Below are 22160 nucleotides of genomic sequence, written 5' to 3'. Positions count from 1 at the left end.
GAGCCTACTAACCAAGAGGTCAGGGGTTCGATTCGCAATGGTGACACGGCAACTTTTATATCGTACCATCTTTTAAAGCACATTTTAAATTTATCATATAGTAAAAACTTATTTCACATTTATGCAATTATTTGTACTTTTTTATTTCAAATTTATTTGGTGATATATTTGAATACATACTTTTAAATTGAAGTTTCGTAAAAAAATTTAATGAAAACCATTTTAAATTGCAGATTTTTATATCTTAAGCATCTAATATACCTATGATGCATTTTAACTTTGCGAAAGCAATTGTTGTGTCCTTTTTTAATTTTTATTTTAATAAAATAAAAATTATATTTTAGTTTGTTGTTTTTTTCTTCTTTTCTTTTTCATTATAGATAATTTAAAGCAACTCCGAGAATCTTCAGTTTTTCTTTCATGTGATGATTAACTTAACGATTCTTGATTGAATTTTGGCAAAAATATGTCCAAATCAAATGAAGAAAAAAATCTATTTCTGCATTCATTATGACTAGGAATTTTAACTAATTAATTAATTTTAAATAGTTCTTAATCAGAAAGAAAATTAATGAAATTGAAATTGTATTCAGTACTTTATATTTAAAATGATTGTAATTTTAAGAAGAAAAAAATGAGAAAATTTTTATTTTTTATAATTGTCACTAGATAGCAGCACCGATATGAGTAGTTTTTTTCTTCCCCTTTTTAAATTGAAGTAAATATGCTTCTTTGCTTTATTCTTATGAAATTACTATTCGCTATAGAAATCTATCCTTATTATTGTTAGTGATACAAAAAGCCTAATGTTTATTGAAAGACTGGGTAAAAAATCGGAATTTCGGTATTCTATTCTTTTGTGTAATTAACTCTATTCTTTTGTGTGTCTATTCTTTTGTGTAATATAAGCAATTTATTCTTTTTCTAAATAGTTTACTAATATGAACATGCAATATTTCATTAAATGTCCTTTTTAAATTCAATATATTTTAATTTTTAAATTTAAATATATTTTAATCTAATTTTATAAATAAATTTTAATTCTATAAATTTTGCGACTTTCCGGTACGCTTCCGCTAGCCAGAGTGCCATTCAAGGATTTTAATTTGAGTATGATATGTTTGTATTTTATTTATACTTTATTTATACTTTCTTTACATTTCTTTAAATTATAAATTGTACAATATGATAAATAAAACATTAAGAAACGAATTGATAAAAAAAACTAACAGTTCTATTACATCGACTGATATTTACAATTTACATAGACTATATTGCATAGAAGTGTTGCATTTTTTCTTTTCTATAAATAGTGTGAACTCCAATGACTGGAATAACTATAGTTATTCTACTGAAGATTAAACAATTGTTGTAAAATACACTGGAACACAACAATATTTTGAAAATTTTATTTAGTTTAATAAGCAAAGAAGAATATGAAAATATGCATATGCAAGGTGTTAAGTAATGACCTTCTTTATTGAAGACCCAAGACAAATTTTATGATGGTTTTTCTTTGATGGACCAACATGAATATGATGGTAACCATCATGAATTTCCATCAAAAACCATCATATTTTATGATGGTACCAACAAGACTGACCATCACCTCATATTAGGAATTGGAACAAATTTATGTTGGACCAACATGAACAAAACCACCATGGTATGATGGTATTTTCCGATAGTCCAACAAATAAATCCATCAAGAACCAACATGGTTTGATGGTAGTTTTCGATAGCCCAACAAAAAAATTAATCAGGAACCAACATATGTTGTTGGTCTCAACTTATATTCCATCAAAAACCATCTTAATTCCTGATGGTACCTACAAGACTGACCATCACCTCATATTAGGAATTGGAACAAATTTTTGTTGGGCCAACATAGACAAAACCAACATAGTTTGATGGTGTTTTTCAATGGTCCAACAAAAAATCCATTAAGAACCAACATAGTTTGATGGTATTTTTTGATGGTCCAACAAAAAAATTTATCAGGAACCAACATATTTTGATGGTATTTTTCAATGGTCCAACAAAAAAAAAATCCATCAAAAACCAACATGGCTTGATGGTATATTTTGATGGTCCAACAAAAAAATTTATCAGGAACCAACTTATTTTGATGGTATTTTTTTCAATGGTCCAACAAAAAAAAAAAATCCATCAAAAACCAACATGGTTTGATGGTATTTTTTGATGGTCCAACAAAAAAATTTATCAGGAACCAACATATTTTGATGGTATTTTTCAATGGTCCAACAAAAAAAAATCCATCAAAAGCCAACATGGTTTGATGGTATTTTTTGATGGTACTTTTCAATAACCCAACAAAAAAAATCCATCAAAAACCAATGTGGTTTGATGGTATTTTTTGATGGTCCAACACAAAAAATAATCAGGAACCAACTTATTTTGCTGGTTACCAACTTACATTCCATCAAAAACCAGCTAAATTTCTGCTGTCACCATCAAGACTGACCATCACCCCATGTTAGAAAACCTACGTGTGTTGATGGTTTCCAACTTAATGTCACAAAAAAACCATTTTATTCTTTGGTACCATCACTTCATATTAGAATTTGGAACAACCTATGTTGAACAAATATGAGCCAATCCAACTTTGCTCCATAGTTTAACAAAACACAAATGAACGAATTTCAACAACAATCATACTAATTCTTGATTATACCGTTAAGACTAGCCATTACCTATATGTCAGTTTGTTTGTTGGTACATAAAAAACCAATATATATTGCTGTTTTCATTATGGTGAACCACTAAGTACATCGTAAAAAAAAATTGGCTGGTTACAACTATAACTTTTCACAATCCATGTATTTTTTAATAAGCATGATTGGAACATCCTTACGTTAGTCCAATTTACATTTGAAAATAATATATTAAGTTTTATTGTATGGAATACTATGTCAATATCGGCTATGATTATGTAGAAGTTTCATTATAATATTGAAATTAAATTAAGCAAAGTTAAAGCTTGATACTCTAATCATTTGGCGGACCCTAACTTACAGAAAGTTTTTTTTCCTACATTTAAAACAAGATAGCATTCCATAATTTATTTTTAATTTAACATTAAGATTGAAGAGAAAAAAAATTTCCTATAGTTTATAAGTACAATTTACAAAAAATATATAATAGATTTCAAAAAATAGAATTTTGATAAATAAAGACAAACATGTAAATTGAAAACATTTATTTAAATACATTTAATACATTTATACTTTTAATAATTTTTTTTTACACATATAATCTACAAAAGTATTTGACATACATAAATGTTGAATTTCAATATACAATTTTGATGAACTTCGTTCCCATAAATTCTCGAATTATAACTGCAAAATAAAAAAATCAAATTAAAACACATAAGATAAACAAATGACAGTAGCTGTTTGCTTATTTTTATGCTGAAAATAATAACAGGTCTGCCAGCTTATAAGCATTTTAAAAAATATTTTATAAAGTGGTGGACATTTAAAAATCAAAGCTTTAAAAATTTTTGTTAAATTTGCCAACAGCTTTAAAACAAAAGACCTAGAACAAAATCGCATTGCATATGAACGAATTTATGAGTACTGGCATGGAAAATTGGCTAAAATAAATAGAAAATAATATCATAAAACTTATGTAGCACTAGAATAAATATTTGAAAAAAAGCGTAGAAAGTTGACAGTCCTGTAATAATAATGAAAACATATAAAATAAATATAGTTCTGGGAGAAAATATTGCATAATTTTTAACACTAGAAAAACTGAACATTGCTGTATACCTTAAAAAGACTGAGGGGGATAGTGATTACACATCCAAAATCTTAATATAATTATTTAATAAAAATATATTATAGGCTTGATCATTGAAATTCTGTGGTATTTCATTCTAATTAGTTAATGAATATATTTGATTAAACTAAACACTGTATTTTTAACATGTTTCTATATTGCTAAGGCATGAATGATTAAATAAGCACTTAAATTGGAACAATTTATGGAAGGTCAGAAATACTCAGCACTTTCAGTAAGTTAGTGTTTGAATGAACAAGTACAGCATCTCTTTAATTTTTTTTCAATCCTAACTTATTGGAAATTCTCTCCTAAAACCAAAAGTAAAATTGTTTTCTTTTGCCAAATGTTTACTTATTTAGTTATTAAACATTTAAACTCAAAAAAGGCCTCTGTAAGTAATCAAAAACGATTCCTGATTCGTTATGAGGCCACATGTGCTGCCTCCATCTGCTAAGGCTATTTTAGTTTTGATATCACTTACATCATACCATTCTAACACCTTTTTACTGAACTAAAAAATCTTAAATATTCAGAACTAGAAACTTTTGTCAACTATTAACAATGTTTCAGTGGGTACCATTGAATTTTAACATTATAAAAATACATTATATCAAACCCACGTTTTCATTCAGCTACATTAGGGCAAAATTTATAATACAGTTAGTTATTGACCATGTGAAATAGTAGGATTTAATCACAAAAAATCAAATGAAAGCTAGAATGTATTGGGTTTCATAGCACAGCTATTGTAAATTAATGGCAGATGGACAAGTGTGGTATAGTAAAATTATGTTTACGGAAAGTACATGTTTTTTGCTTAAAAGAAACTTTACAAATGGTACAAGTAAAGTAATAAAATGTTTTTTGGGAGTTTCAATGAATTCTGAATGCATGAAGAATTAAATTATAAAAATAAAAGACTGTAATTATAGAGAAACCAAAAAAATATGAAAGGGGTTAATTTGGCTTCTTTTGTCTTTCTAGTGTTAAATTTATAAGGGAAAATTGTTTTAAGGAAAAGAAGTAATCAGTAAACAAAACAATTAGAAGCTTAACAGCAGTAAAAATATGATTTCTCTCTTATTCAAAAATAAATAAATAAAATTACTGTAAAATAAATTATACATTAACTATTCTTCAATAAATATTAGCAATTAGGAAAAATTATTTTTGATGGATAAAAATAAAATATTTCATTGATTAATAAGAGAAAAAAAAAGACATCTAATTTTGGCTCAACCAAATATTTGCTTTGTTATATAATATTTAAGCTTTTACAACAGTGTAAACTTTTAAATATTTTATACTTGTAAGCAATTGAAAACTATAATAAAAATAAGCTAAATAATGAAGAATTTAAATGTAGTACCTTATTACAGTTTATTGGAATGTGTTTTAAAGAATAAAAAATTAATAATATAAAAATTTGAAGTCAATTTTCCTATTTTAAATAAGATAGAAATTTAACAGACGAAATATAATCTTTAACCCATTTCTTAAAAGTTGTTGAATATATGAAAATAATAGGTATAATTATTGCTATTGCTTGGAAGAAAGTTAAAGATTAAACATTAATAAATTACAATTCTACATCTGTTTAATAAAACTGTTGCCCTGCATTAAAATGCAATATACAGTGAAACCTCCAGGAAAGATCACCTCTACGTTGAGATCTCTATTTACAACCACTTTAGGGAGGCAAGGTATTTTTTCCATGGACTTTAGCAGAGACCATAAAAACCTCTCCCAGCAATTGGGCGAAATCTCTGCACAAGATGAGGAAAAGGTCAAATAAGGAAACACAATAAAATATCAAAACAAAAAAGTAGTTTAAAATGTATTCTAAATATTTGCTTGGTTTTTATTTAAAGAATTATTTCTGATGTTCTCTCAGATATCTGCAACCTCATGTTGTAGTCAAATTGCACTAAATACTATAATTTAGTAATCAGAGTTGAATGATTTATTTTTGATTAATCAGTAATTTTTGTTGGATTACTTTTAGCTATTTTAAGTATATAAAAAAAGTTAATTAGAAAAAACTCAGCATCTCAAACAAACAAATCCCTTCTCATCTTTTACAGCTGATTTTTATGAAGAAAAAAAATTAAATGCTAACTTAAAAACATAATTTCTTATTTATTTAAAATAACTATACCATACATAGTTGGTACATTTTGTTTCACACATAATTATATTAGAAGGGATAATTTCTATTAACATAAAATTTTATTCACCCATCCAGTTTTCACGACATCAACACAAGGAACATTTCAATACCAAGAGAATGACAGTCTATAATTAAAATTGTTTGCGAAAAATCACGTAACTTTGAGTCGATGAAGGTAACACCTCTAAGAACAACCAACCTCCATTCCCAAGTCCATTTTACCGAGAATCAGAGAGTGGTCTCTCCTGAGAGGTTTTCATTGTATAATTATGTCCATTATGTGAGATGCAATTCTTACTAATTTCGTTAATTTTTGCAAACAAACTATGAAGTCTTAGAAATAAGATATACAAATTCTTAAGTCCAGAACAGTAAGCCGGAAAAATGACTTCAATGCTCCAAAAATTATTAGTAATAAAATAATAAGGTTGTCCTAAACGAAGACTTTAACAAAAAAGCAAACGATCAGTTTTCTAAATATAAAATATTCAACTAATTATCTGGTGACAAAATTGTCACTTCATTCGACTTTTTCAAGAAAATTTTAAAAGACAAAATAAGTTTAAAAAAACTAAAAGCAATGGTAGTGACAACAGTAAGAAAAAATAGGACACATTAAAAATATTTATTTCCAAAAGAAATGTCAAGCGTTTGACTCAGCTTATAATTTCTTTAACAGAATTTTCTTTTTGTTTCTAATGCTACAAAAAACGCACAACATTTTTTAAAAATCTTATTTTAAAAATCATTTCGAATACTGAGAAACAAAAACATTATAAATTATTAGAAATGAAATGAGGCTTTAGTAATGCTACAGCTCTGGCCCATACCACTATGTGACTGTGATTTGCAATTTTTTGAAAATTTTCCAAATAACAACTCTTAATGCTATGCAAAAACTCAAATTAATACTTATGTCAGATATCGAAATTTTGTTTCACAAGTACGATGGCGACAAGTAAATTGGAAACCTTATTTTTAAACCTTAATTACTTCAGGTTTTTTTAAATTTTTGTAAACAAAGTGCTTTCCAGGATCTTGTATATTTTAGAAAGTTTCGAGTTTGATATTTTTAGATATACAGAAATCACTCCAGATTATGAAATAAAAGTTAGACATTATAAAAAGAAATTTACACATTTAATTGAAGAAAATTTAAAAAAAACTTCTTAATTCTAAATTTTAAAATGAAAATGATTATTTTTTGCACTAACAAAACTTACCCATCCTCTCAAACAGATGAATGGAAACTAAATCCTAATGATCAACAGATTCTACGTTCAAATGTTCCTTTTAACTCATCCAAAGTAATGAACTGAAAAGAAAGTCAATTAATAGAAAAAAATAAATTGCATTTTGTTGCCCTAAATAGGAAATACCTTGTTTAGAATGGAATGAACATTTTAAAAGAAATATTTATGTTTACAACAATTTTCAGCAAATTATGCTTGTATAAGGATAATAAAATGGTAATAAACAATCTTAAAATTGTAGTAAATTTTCAGTTACTTTACAGAATATAAACAAAAATGTGAATATGGGTATCGCTATCAGAACATTTGTCGTTCATACAATTGATAAAATAGCAGGAGTGAATTTAAAGTAGTTTTATAGTAGTTTAATTAAAGTAGTTTAATTGTTAGATACTTTATCCTTAACTGCTTTACATAATATAGATGTGTGCATTGTGGATAACAAAAAAGCTCACATCAAACTATCAAGAAAGTTTGGGAAAACAGAAGATCATAACAATAAAATGAGTAAGAAAAACAAAATTGCTTATTAATGTTTAGAGCATCACTAGTGTTGTAGGATACCAGTCTTAAAATTTAGTCTCAAAAGTTACATGCTCAGTGACTTAATTCTAAGATTTGGGACACAAAGCCTTATTGCAACACTTTGGGCTACCTTAACCCCTTTCGAATCTCAATCTCAGAAGAGATTATCTCGTGAGATTCAGTCAGACGCATAAACATATGTCTTTCCATGCGACGGAGGTTCAGGATTTTGGAACTTTGCCATATGCACCGAGTGTTTGCGTACGACAATTGTATTCGCTTCTGAATGACGATCTTACACCAGAGACTAAATTCAAAAGACTTTCAACAGCATTAATCACAATTATTTTATCCATCATTTTCTATGTTATAAATATCTTTTAGATAACATCAATAAAAAATTTATTTATTTATTTTAATTCCCACTGTTTATGTTAAAGACCAAGGGACTGTCTAGATTTTTCTGAAAGGTACCTGTTTCGTGAAAATTTAGACATAATTTGTGAAAATAAAAAATTATATTAAAAAATCAACATAAAAATATGGATTTATCATTTCGTATGAGACACAAAAATAAAATTTTAAGAAAAAGTATTGTGTGAAACTACCGTTTTTCTTTAAGTTGAATTGTTGAAGGTACCGCTAAACGGTAATAAATTTGGCTTGGACAGACCTCTGAAGACAGATAATTTTATCAATGTTTAATTATTAATTATTTTAAACAGAGAATTAATTGTTATCAAAATTGAATCTGAATAAATTAGGGAATAGAGAGCGGTTAGATAGAATCTGAATAGATATCGGTTTATTTTTTATAAAAAGGGGTTGATTTATTGGTATCAAAGTTCAGGCAGAGCCTTCAAAAAACGATTAGGGAGAATACTGATGGTAGATGAAATAATAATAGAATTCATGATTTGTCCTCAGCCAATTTATAGCTCGAGTTCACATTGCACTTTTACACAAGAAGGTAAAGAATAAAAATAAATGGAGATTTCCGTACCATGATCTGTGGAAGTATAATCGCCAAGTCTTGAAATTCCCGGGCAGTGTCCCGAGAGAAACAAAAAAAAAACATTACTGAAAGGGACCAACTCGAAAGGTATAACTCATAGCCATCCCCGGGCAAACATCTACGTGTTATTTTTAAAAACATTAACAAGTTTAAAATCTACTTGGTACCTTGGCAATTGCAGTTGGCACGACAGATCACTATACGGAAATATCCCCTATAAATTATCTAGAAGAAAAGGTACTGAAAATATAATTAAAAGAATAAATAATTTTATAAAAACTTGGTAGTGTATAGCGTGAGGATGCCTGTGAATCCTCAGGAAACAGGATGACCCTTCAAGGCATGTTTTCAAGCATGCGCAGTATACTAATCATAATGAGTAACGCCTCCACCCTGTCCTTCTTACAGACGTCTACAGAACAGAAAATGGCGCGCTCATTTCCAGAATCAAAGCTCATTTCAAATCAAAGCTTATCAAGAAATAATAAAAGATTATTAAAAAGGTATGTAATTATATTTTATTCGATGTATTGATTTTCTGCCTTTTCATTAGAAATATGTATTTCCTTAATTGTTGAATGATCATCTTTTTTAATTAATTAATGAACGTTGAATAAATAAAAAGCTTTGCAAGAATCAATGTTCAGTTTCTTTCCTATTTTCTTTATTTGATGTTAAATGTACAATGTAATGACTGGTGATTAAGACGTTAAAATGCAAAAATTGCGAACAGAAATCCGAATAAATTATTTATAGTTTGTAAGTGCAAATATATTTATACAATCCTTAGTATTTAACGATCATTCAATGTAAGGAAAAGGCAGCATTTCATGTATTGAATAAAATATATTTACTGCTCATAATAAGATCTCTTTTGTTCACTCGTTTTTCATTGACTCAAGAGTCTTCACATGATTATTTAATAAAAAATACAAAAGAAATATTGCATAATCATAACAATATGTGACCCAAGCATACACGTGATACAATTGGTGTGACTAATATAAAGCATGTTTCCTTAATTAGACTAAGCAATAATGTAAAATTTGAGGCACTTATTTGTTGAGTGTAGGTAAATTTTCCGTCATATTTGAGGGAGGTATGAATTCATGACAAAGTAATGAATTTAAAAAGTTTGGGCCAATATGAAATAGAATAGACTTGATGTGAAATAGAATAGACTTGAGAATAAACTTATATTTAACTGAATTAAACTTATTTAAACTGATAGAATAAACTTCAATGTGAAATAGAATAGACTTGATTAAAATCATCGACAAAATAAGGAAATTTTTGCATTAAATTGACTAACATAATTAGAATTAATTAACACATAATTTTTGCATTCTTTTCCCAAACTCAATGTATTTAATTACAAATTTACACAAATCATTTTAAAAATTTCTTATATTTCAATAACGCCTCTGTAGATGGCACCACCACTATCTTTCTTTCTAAACTTTTTTTTAACTGATGCTTCCCTTCCCTTCACCAACCTTTTGAGAAAGGATACGCATGAACGAAAAACTTACAAAATAGGCTGCTTACTCGGTAGCTGGTAGCAATAAATTATGAAAGATAAGATGATTGAGAGGATCCTAAATATTTCAGATTAGAGTTAAAAAAATTAAACTTATAAGCATTCAAAAATGAAAAGTATTTAGGTGCACCTAAAAAACGCAATCACAGGACGTAGCATAAATAATTTATGTAGTTTCATTATAAATATGTTTTGTGAAAAAATTGTTTAAGATTTTTGCCCTATTGTTCAAGTAAACAGCTGAGTTTGAAAATTGAAATGAAATACATGAACAGTAAGAATAATTAATAAGTTAGAAAATAGGTACAACAGTTACAGTTGAAATATCAATATTAAGTTTTATTGTGATAATAATGTTGTTCGACTAACACATTTATTCTTTAAACTAGATTGTATTTAATAATTATTTGCATTTTTTTCCACGTTTTATTCATTAAAATTGATTAATTCTTACACAGTTGAAAATTCAAATGTAACGTAGTCTTTAAAAAAAAATTTTTCAATACAAATTTTGCAATTTGTTTTCAACTTCAGAAATTCCATTTCCATCCATCTGTACACATGCCACATTTATATCAAAAATAATTTTTCCATTAAGTTTTGTTTTACTGATCAAAAAAAAAAATTCCCATTGTCCATATTTTCTTGCTTCTCAGTTACATTCATTATTTTAAAGTTTTGATGTGAAAAAATTCAAAATTGATATACTTTTCTAACAGGTATTTTTGTAATTAATATTATTTATTATGTTTTTTATATTATTTATTATGTATGTTATGGAATTAATATTATTTTATTATGTTTTAGACTTAGGTGCGCCCCCCCCCCACAGCAAAAATTATAAATGCACTCAATCTTAGACTAAACACAATTTTTTGAAAAATATTATATGAGACAAGAACACTGTGAAGAGATAATCGGGAATTTATAGTCATTCATTTTATTTTTAATTTATAATCATTCATTTTATTCTAATTTATAAAAATTTATAGATTTTAATTTAAATTATTTTATATGAATTAGCAAAGAATTAATAATCGCGATGAAAAGGCGAAATTTAGAAAAGCACATTGTTACTGAGTAACAACATTGAATTCATCTATAGTAGAGTGCACTACCATTCTGAATGAAGGGCTACGTTCCAAGTATTTAAATAGATTAGATATAATTTTAATGTAAACATAAGTGTTTTACACACAGCTCTTTTCATCAGTCACTAAGTGATAAATTTCTATTAAATTAAATTCTTTTAAATAATTATAATTCTTTTTTATTATCTTAATTCATTCAACTAATTCTTTCTTTTTTATCAGCTTTGTAATATATTTGCATAAAATTAAATTCTCTTAAGCATTAACAACTGAAGAAAACCAAAATAATACTCTCATAAATAAAAATATTTCCTTTTTATCAAAAATAAATGAATAAATAGATAGATTTAACGAAAAATATAAAGATGGGGAAAAAGTGACGGTTTTATATCACATCAAGTAACATAAAAGTATAATTTAAAATCAATTAACTGTAATGTTCTTGAATGAAAGTAAAAAATAAAGAGAAAAATATTTTTTGAGAACATAACTGCAAAGTAAATATTTTAAGTGAAGAAATCGTATGGGGTAATTTAAATTTTAAAATAAAATTTTAAAAAAAAACACGCATAATTGCTTAAAATAAGATTTAATATTAATTTGGGATTAAGTTTATATATTCTTAACCTTAGGACATTGCTAATTAGTGAATTATAAGAGATTTCATGAATATTAAATCATAAAAGTTTTTTCTTCTTATTTTTTTAAACTACCAAAAATTAGAAATTAAGCTCAAAAAATTAAAAACGCATTAAATCCTACAGTCGAATTTTGCGTTTTGTAATAATGTTATTGTATTGAAAAAATCAAAAAAGGGAAATAATGGCTATTTTAAAAGAAGAAAAAAAAGATTGTAAAATAACATGCTGGATGGACGATGAAATCGGCAGTAGTAAAACACATAAAAATTAATGATTAAAATGCCTCGAAAGTTGCAAGTCGTTTTATTGCCGGATTAAAAATAACAGGATTTTTAAAACCCTGTGGAGAAGCCTAGCAATAACAGTTGAAAGAACAATAAAAAATCTCTTAGATTTTTGATGAATTTGGCACAAATCAAGTGCATATTCGCGATTTAGTGTCGTGTTAATATATATTAAAAGTATGGTATTTTCAAAACCATGAGAAAATGCGTATTGCCGAAAACAAGCAATGGAAAAATAGCCTGTTTTTACGATAAGACTGACATAAATAACGTACTTCAAAAGAGATTATTACTTGCCCGATTTGAAAGTCTCGAGCCGTTATATATTGCATTTAAGAGATCGGACAAGAAACATTTGGAAATCCGACTCAGGGGGGTGGGGTAGCTCTTTTACTTCCGATAAAACGCGATCGAAAATAACTTGGATTAACTTTGAAATGGACTCAAATAAAGAGCTTTAAAAGCATTACTAAAATTCGAAATTCACGCATTAATTCTGCCGAGGTAAAATTATCGGGATTTTAAAAACTATGAAAATTTGTAGTAAAAAACAACGAAAAGAGCTATGAAAAAAACTACAATGATTTAGATTTGGCGCGTTCAAAGACTCATTTGCAATTTAAAATTCCTAATCTTTTTTTCTTTCTTATTTTTTTCTTCCTTTTTTGTGAAAAAAATGTATAGTTTTTATTTTATTCATGTTTTTATTTTGTTTATATGTTTAAGAAAGACCGCAGGCCGTAGAAGGCTCATCAATATAGATGAAATTTATTAATTCTGGAATCGTGCGTCCTTTAAACCTCGTGTATTCTCCCCCGCACCGCGGTGGTAGATGAGGTGTTATTAGTTAAAATAATTAGTATTTAAGAACATTTGTTATTTTATTTCATTTACTGAAGTGTGTATTTGCATAAAACAAAAACGGTGGTTTATTTTTTTGAAGATTTGACAACTGCAAAGAAAATGCCACTTAGAATGCTTTAGAACATACAAGAGCATTTCATGTACTTTTATTTCTTCTTCTTTTTTAAATTCTCTTTGGCGCCTGGGGTCCCAGGCAATCAGGGGGAAGGGTTAGCGCTTGAAAATTTGAGTTCCAATTAATTGTATTAAAACAAAAATCTACGAAGAAGCACATTGCCTTGTAAATCTTTTAAAATAAATATATTATACTGAATAAATAGTATATATTTTTTTCTTTTTTCAAATTGTGATACTCAAAAAGTGACCGGAAACCAAATTCTCTACATTTCAATGAGGTGTTTAGGTACTCAACTTTCATTTCCTTTTCAACTTGCTCCCCTCTTTTCCTTTGATTGTTCGCACTTCCAAAAACATCATGAAGTCCCAGGGGCGCCCTTGGGCAAGTAAAAGGAACACGGACCATAAATTTTACTAGTCTAAAAGGCTATTTATAGAAAAGCGTGTCTAATTAAAAGAGTTTTATTCGATTGGTTTCTGTTATTGATTTAAGACTGTTGGCATCGTTTTTATCTATAATCTACATCCATGTTAGTTTATGGGAGAAGTCATTTTCACTTTTTCTCAAAAACTTATTACCGTCTGACAACTTAATATACGTATCATATTAAAAGATCTCATTAAAACTTAATCACCCAATGCTTCAAATTATTTTAAATTGTTATTATAAATTTTTAGAGCAATATCCATGATTTGTTTATGAAGTTATTTTTTTAGCTATTCATGAACTTGAAAAAAAAAAAAAACATAACACAAAAAAACATAAATACATAATTGATTTCTGTTGCCTACAATAAGAAAAAAAAATAAATAACTTCTGTGACTGAAAATTACCACATGAGCACTTAGGGTGCCTTGGGTGAAGTAACTTAGGGATATCTAACTTATAGTTTTAAAATCAACTAAAATACATTCAATTCTAGAGCATAGCAAATTTTTTTGATATCAAATATAGACAAAAATTTTAAAAATATCCCTAGAGATTTCTGATAGAAATTATTTGCGGAAAGCATTTTTAGAAGGGGAATAAAAAAAATTTGAAATCAATTTTTTAGCTATACTATATATAAATTTCTAGCTAGAACTTATAATAGTCTAGCTATATTAAGTTCTAGTTATAACAGTTATAACTCAGATTCGCTGATTATTATAAAAAAAATGGGGACTTTAATGAGATATTTAATTCTTTTGCAGTGTTATTTTATGTATTTTTATGAAATATTTTCCTTAACATTTCTTGCAACGTAAATCATTTTAACGATAAATTTTACAATATAATAATTACTTATTTTAGTTTGGGCATTTTAATTTATCGTTTTAGTTATGTTCTAATATATTGAATGACATTAAAAATATTAAATAATGCATGAGATAATTTTAAACTATTTTGTAATAATATATTGATCAATATTTTACTTTATTCTAAATTTAATATTTGTTTTAGTTTAATTTTTATGAAATTTATTTTGCTTATAAAGTTTACTTTAGCTATAGAACGAATAGTTCAAAATTCTCAATCATGTATAAAAAAAAACTACTCTTGACGTTTACTTATTCACACTTTTTGCTTCGCTATATAGGGGCTATCTGAAGACATTAGATACACTTTTCGATCTAGTTTTTCATGCTTAATTGCATGAGATAAAATTCAAGTGTGTGGCATAATTGGTTTTAAAGCTGTAAGAAGTTTCTTTTAAATAAATATACTTTATATAAAAAAAAAACGCATTTTAAATATTAGTCCATTAGAATAAGCAAGAAAAAATGCATTGGGAACAATATTTGTAATTAAATACGATTAGGAATAAGCAATGTAAAATGCATGAATAAAAACTTAAAACCCTCTATTCGATTCCTGTTACATATCTCATTCTATTCAACACACATAGGAGGGGACATCCTTTTTTTTTCTTAGAAAACTGTTAGTTTATTTTAAGTATTTATGCATATACGTATGTATACGCATTCATATTTGTATATCTATACACATGTATACATATGTATGGATACGTAATATGTTTGCGAACGTAATATGTATACGTATGTATATTTATATATAAATGTGTTTATAAAACTTAAAGTAGACAAACAGTTTTCTAGAAACAAAAAGTGTGTAAAAATTTCTAAAAAAAAAAAAAGGTCGATAGATAATGCCCTTTTACAATTAATATTTTCGGAGATATCAATAGTTCCTTCTCAATGTAAATATTTTTTAACTTTTAAATAACTATTTTTTAAAATAATTTAAAATCAAAGATCAGGAACAGATAAATTCTAAAAAAGAAAAAGCGAAACGAATGACGCAAACCGTTACCAAAATTTCTAATTAAATACCATTACATAAGCTGAAACGTAATTTGCCTTTTTCAGGCAGACACTGCAATTGTCTATCCATCGACGTTGATCATTTATGTTTTGACGTATAATGCGGTTTTCGGAATTTTATGTTATGCAATATTTAATTTAATTATGAGCATACGATTATTTTAAGAAATTTCATATTTAATTTTTATAGTATTTAATTTTTTAATATTTTAGAATTTATACAAGCAGAAATTCAAATTTGAACCATTCGAATTCGTGGCTGCAAAAATTCATCATTTTAGAGCTGATATTTTCACGTTCAAAGCAAATAAAAAAATAAATTTAGAGTTAAAATAACTCTTATAAAACTTATTTCCGCATCAATAACACTTTCAGAATATTCCTGATATATTTCACTAAAATGGGCAAATTTTCCTATTATACTATACCCTTGTTCCTCTACGGGGGCGGTGGGAGTATGCTGAGGGGCAGGGAACTTGTTTTGGGCTGTAGGGGGGCGTTGGATATGTTATGGGCGGTAGGGGGGCAATGAGCATGGTTAGTCATTCAAATTTAGTTTTAAAACTCCCAAATAAAATTATTAAATTAAGATTAATTTAATAAGTAAAATAAATCCTAAATTAATATTAAATGAAAAAATAAGAATATTCGATGCATCATTTGCCCCAGCAATAAGACGAACTTGTACGACACCTATTCTCCGTTTCGAAACAGTATTGCACAGCGCATGAGTCATTTATTTTTGCCTCTGACTTTTTCAAACCATTTGGCGTATGGTTCTAACTCATTTAAGCCGTTTGATGAAAATTTGATTCATAAATTTCTTATTTCTGGGAACGGTTTATTTATTTTGAATAAAACTTTTTTTTTTTTTACTATCGAGCAATAAATTTGTGGTTTTATTTTCATCAAATTTAGACTGGCACAGAATTTCGAGAGTTACATATTCATTAGATTTATTTTTAGATTTTAGTGCGGGGTGACTACTGTGTTCTGAACTATTGGACGAATAGGCGTCAATTTGATATTCATATTCGCTTAATAATTTTAAATCGAAAGTGCTATGCTGTTTAGTTTTTTTTAGAGTAAAATCATTACTAGAACGAGTGGAAATTATTATTATTTTTTTAAAATTCGAGTGTATTCCATTTTTGCTTTATTAGGATCCTCAAAAATATTAGGGGGGTTATTAATTCACAATTAAGATTTTGGCAGACAGCTGCCGTTACTGTTATCGGATTTTCTAAGACTGTCTCCTATAGCTCTGACTCATTTCAGCCGTTTGGCGAAATTGAAGTGCATGCTCTTTTAGTAAGAATGTTTGATTTGATCAGTATTTCTTATGATAGTTTTCATTCACTCCTTTCAGTTTTTTCCCAGGTTTCGATTCGATGTCATTATTTCTTTGGCCAGGTACGTGTGTGAATTAGTTTTTCATAGTATATTATTCATTAATTTTAAGAAATAGTTTTTCTTTTTTCATCGTTTGCATTTTGTTGCCGCCAACAATGTCATTTAACAAAAAGAAGTGTCGTCAATACAATGCCACTTACTGGAAGTTTGGATTTGTTCAATCACCGTCGAACTCTCAACTACCTATGTGTTTACTTTGTAACAAAGTTTTATCGAATGAGGCCATGAAACCCTCTCGTTTGCAGGAGCATTTGCAAAAAATTCACCCTGACAAACAGAATAAAGACTTGTCATTTTTCAAGAACATCAAGGACAAGTTTCTGAAGGCACCTTCGGTCTCGGGCTTACTAGCAACCTCGTCCCAAAAATGCGACGATGGTCTGATAGCCTCTTATAATATATCAAAATTAATTGCCAAATCTGGGAAAGCTCATACCATAGGCGGAGAGTTGATACTTCCAGCTATTAAGGAAGTCTTAGAAACAGTTTTACATCATCCAGCCGCATCTAATGTAATAAAAAATATCCCATTAAGCAACGATACAGTGCGGGGACGAATTGATGAGATGGCGGAAGATGTTGAGGATTCCTTATGCAAACTTTTGATATCGAATGAATTTTCCCTGCAAGTTGATGAATCAACCTTGCCAAGTAATGAGGCTTTATTGTTGGCGTATGTCCGGTTTGTTGAGGAAGGAAAAATCGTTCAAGATATGCTCTTTGCACGAAGCTTGATTATAGATACCACAGGAGAATCTACTTTTAACACTGTCAAAGATTATTTTAAAGAGAAAAACATTACTTTTACGAATATTATGTCTGTTGCCACTGATGGAGCTCCAGCAATGGTGGGTCGACATGGTGGGTTTATCGCCTTTTTGAAGAGGGAGGTACCAGATATTTTAGCTGTTCACTGCGTGATTCACAGACAGCATTTAGTTGGAAAAAATCTCAGTGACCGCTTGCATCAGTCACTGCAATACGTTATCTCTGCTGTGAACAAAATTCGCAATAATACTCTTAACGATCGATTATTCAGACAGCTATGACCTGTCTCAATAGGTTTTGGAATCTTTTCGACTCTGTGCTTGAGTGCCTGGAAGACAAAGATGTAGCTCTGAGAGACAGATTGCTAGAATTTAAGATAGACGTTGCCTACATGACGGATTTATTTGCAAAATTTAATGGTGTTAATTTAAAATTTCAAGGCAACGAACTCAATTTGATCACTTCAAAATCAGTTATTTCTGCCTTTCTAAAAAAACTCATTTTGTGGAAGCAGAATTTTGGTAGGAATGAGTTTAGCCAATTTCCGATCTTATCGGATCTTAAAAAGAATGGTGAAATTTCCTCTGGTGATATACAAGAATATTGTTAACATCTTGAGTCTTTGTACATGGGCTTTTCTAATCGTTTTAAAGATGTGTTGACCCTGGAAGTCCCTCAATGGGTTATGAACCCTTACGTGAATATTGAAACAGCAGAGGTTCATATTCAGGAGGAATTGGTCGAACTTTCAACTTATGAAACTTAGAAAGCTAGCTTCCAGAATGGTGATCGTCTCACAGAATTTTGACTTCAAGATAACATAAGTCGTCTCTACCCTGGACTGTGGGCTATCGTCAAAAAGTTTTTAATTGCCTTCCCTTCCTCCTACCTTGTCGAGCGAGGATTCAGTGCTGTGACGGATCTAGTCACAAAAAAGAGAAATCAACTCGAAATCGTGCAACGAGGGGACTTGCGTCTTCACCTCACTGAAAATATTGAACCGAATGTTAAGAAACTAGCTCTGAACCATCAAGCACAATCATCCCACTGACATAGTTACTTGATTGCTTCGTTGATACCACGTTTCAGTGTAAAAAATTATTTTTGATGTTTTTTTAATTATCTAATTAAGTTTAAATAACTCTTTTTAGCATAGATTTCTTTGTTTGTTTTCTCATTACCGTATTTATTTTGATTATAATAAATAGATTACCTGTCGGGAGAAAAGTATCGAGTTAACGCTCACACTATTTTTTTTTAAAAAACCAAACAATGTTAACGCGTAAGAATATTGCTTAAAAATGTTACCTCTTATAATTCAGCTCACCCTATGCTCCAAATAACTGAATTTTCACAAAAGGGGCGTTTAAACTTTTTTTGCTCCTTCTGGGGGCGGCAGCGTTAAAAAGGTTGAGAACCTATGTACTATACCATAGTTTATTGCTTTTGACATGAAGAAGAGTTAGATATTCCTCTATGGGCTGTCGCGCCACTGAGTTCAGTTTTTAGTACATCGTGTAACATATCATGTGAACAAAAACAAAAAAACGAAAAGAAAAAAAAAAAAAAAACCGAGAGCAATATTATTTTTTACCAGATAACGGCCTAATTGCAAGGACATTATGGTCATGGATATAGGTCCATAATGTTCGTTGCGACTCAGTCTTCAATTTTCCCTTCTACAAAACAAACATGAATTTAATGATGGAGCCTAAGTGGAGTAATAGTTATTTAAAAAAGCAGTTAATAAGTAAAATTATATGCAATTTTTTAAGTAATAGTAATTATTGAAAAATAATAGAGTAATAGTTAATCACAATTTAATTAAAAAGCAATAGTTAGTAGTTATTTAAAATTTTTATAGAAATATTTAAGGTTGTCAGGAAAAAAGGAGAATGTAATACATTATAAAACATCCCTTTCTGTGACCTTGCTTTTTATTGATCATAAAATGAAAATAGTGGAGATAATGATCATGAGAGTAATAATTTTCTCGCTTTTTCGCTGCATTAATTTGAATTTATTCAACCCCTAACTGAAAATACTGTGGAATGACTCTTCCAGGTGACAATACTGAATACAAGCAATATCTTTGCTATGCAATCAATATTTTGCTTACACCATAATTAACAAGCATTTTAGCTGACTAATTTATTGTGCTTATTCACATACTTTAAAAGAGCTAAATAAAATAACTTTTTTAATACAGTTTCAATAAACGTTTTTTCATTATATAAACATTGCTGTTCTATATTTAAATTTGCAGATTTCATTTACAATAGGTATTTTAAATTACATTTGAACAAACCAGTTATTAAAGAATAATAATGAAATTGAAAAAAAATATTTTGCTGGAACTTTCCAAAGATATCATTTAATTTTGTAAGCAATACAAAATAGATAACAAAAGAAACACAGAAATGCAAAAGAGATAATATTCCACGGCAGATAACAGTCAGGTGAATAGTAGAAGGTTAAACCCTTTGACGCAGAATTTTCATTCAAAATATTTTTTATTATTTCGTAATAATTAAAGTCAAAATAAGTAAAAAACTTAATATTTTGAATTATAATAATTTATGGTTATGAAATAGAGAAAACTAAATGTAGATAAGGATACAAGTGTCCATTGCGAAGTATGGACTGACGGCGCACTTCCAAACAATGCCTTTCCAAATTTGCACTTATTTGTAATCATTTAAACATAAGTGAACATAAGTAATTCAACATGTAAATTTCTTTAATTTTCAAAATTAATTATTGATAAATTTTTGAATGTAAATAAAAAAACATTTTTTCAAACTACTTTTTTTTGGATTTTAATACAAATATAATTCCGATAATCTAACAGATTTTTTTAAGTAACTATTAGACGGTTTCTTATGTATTTAAAAAATAAAAAAACCATGTTTCTATTAGTAATTAAACTGTCTGAAAAAATATATAAAAGGGACGTCGCTCTTTCTTTTAAACTGTGTGCATCTTTGACGACAAATGAAGAATCATAACTTAAAAAGTGTATTTAAAAACCAACAAAAAACATATTTATAACAAGATAACATGCTAGCAATTAAGTAACAAAAGATTAGCTGTAAACATCTATTAGTAAAGTCTTTATATACTCTCTGGATCGGTGAGGCAGCGCCGCTGTTCGACTGTCGTCATCGATTTGTTCAGAGCCGTTTTTATGTTTTTCGGGGCCCTGGGCCTGTCGTTATTTGGGAGTCCTTTATGATTAATTTTAGTATAAAAACTTTTTAGCTTAAATCATTTTTAAAAAATTATTTTATTTTAAGGTTGAAAAACAAATACATTATTATAAAAGCGTTAATACATAAGTAGTATTGAAAGTTTAAGGTAACAGTACTTTTCATGGTTTTTGAGAGTCTTCTGTCACATCATTAAAATTCATTTCCTGCCAGACATCATATTCAATGCTCATGATTGACAAATAATTAAATCTTTTTTAAATCGAAAAAAAAAAGAAGTATATGAAGAAGAAAATATAAGGGGATAATAGCTCAATGCCCTGAAACCTTTTGTTTTCCAAGCACTACTCAAGTACTTCGTTCATGCACTTTTTTCACATTGAAAATGAAAATTTAAAAACTAATTGTACTACTGAACTCCAAATTATCTTTTTCAGTTAAAAGTAGAGAGAGTGAGAAAGAGAAGCTAGATGATTTTTCGTGGGAAAATTTAAAAAAAAAAATAAAAAATGAAGAATTTGAATCAAGATTGAAGCTTTAATTTTTATAAAGGATAGGTTGGGATAGAATTTTTGTTGTTTACAATACAAAATTACTTCATAATTTTCTTACAAAAACTAGTTTTTCATTCACCTGTTATACCATCTATTTACATGGAAGTATTTGTTAAAAATTTTTTTTAGTGTTTCAGTCTCATAATTCTTTCATTATTATTCTTTAAATTTACACTAGGGAGAATTTCCTTTAACAATAATAATAATATATTTTCTAAGCAACCAATGTCATCATAAAAGAATTTTTTTTATTTAATAATAATATATTTATTAGTAGCTATGAATTTTGATTTCATAAATGAATTTTTGCAATATAAATTTAGAATTATCGTTAATATTTTTTATTCGCTAAATTTAAAAATTTTAAATTCATAATTACATATTCATAATAATTATTTTAATTGTACAAATAATAATTTTGTATTATTTTTATATAAAAGAAAAATATCAATTTACTAATTTCGTTTTTTAAACTTGCTTCTCAAAAAACAGGTGCGGTCAATACATTTAAGAAAACAAGTATTATTTGAAACACATAATTCAAATTTTCTGTCATATAAAAATTTTAATTTTTCAAAAAT

The 22160-nt window shown here is 27.9% G+C and overlaps 1 long non-coding RNA gene across 1 annotated transcript; it reads right to left on the bottom strand.

Moving 5' to 3' along the window:
• Window positions 1-3205: 3205 nt before the first annotated feature.
• Window positions 3206-8360, bottom strand: LOC147810997 (uncharacterized). The gene is made up of 2 exons (XR_015433089.1): window positions 7204-8360; window positions 3206-3362 (listed from the first exon to the last, which is right to left on the bottom strand). It is a non-coding gene; the product is annotated as an uncharacterized LOC147810997 (long non-coding RNA).
• Window positions 8361-22160: the final 13800 nt, after the last annotated feature.

This window comes from Parasteatoda tepidariorum, chromosome 4, assembly GCF_982258835.1.
Source record: "Parasteatoda tepidariorum strain Cologne lab strain chromosome 4, Ptep-v5.0, whole genome shotgun sequence".
NCBI classification, from domain to species: Eukaryota; Metazoa; Arthropoda; class Arachnida; order Araneae; family Theridiidae; genus Parasteatoda; species Parasteatoda tepidariorum.
This window is presented reverse-complemented; position numbering and strand designations above follow the sequence as displayed.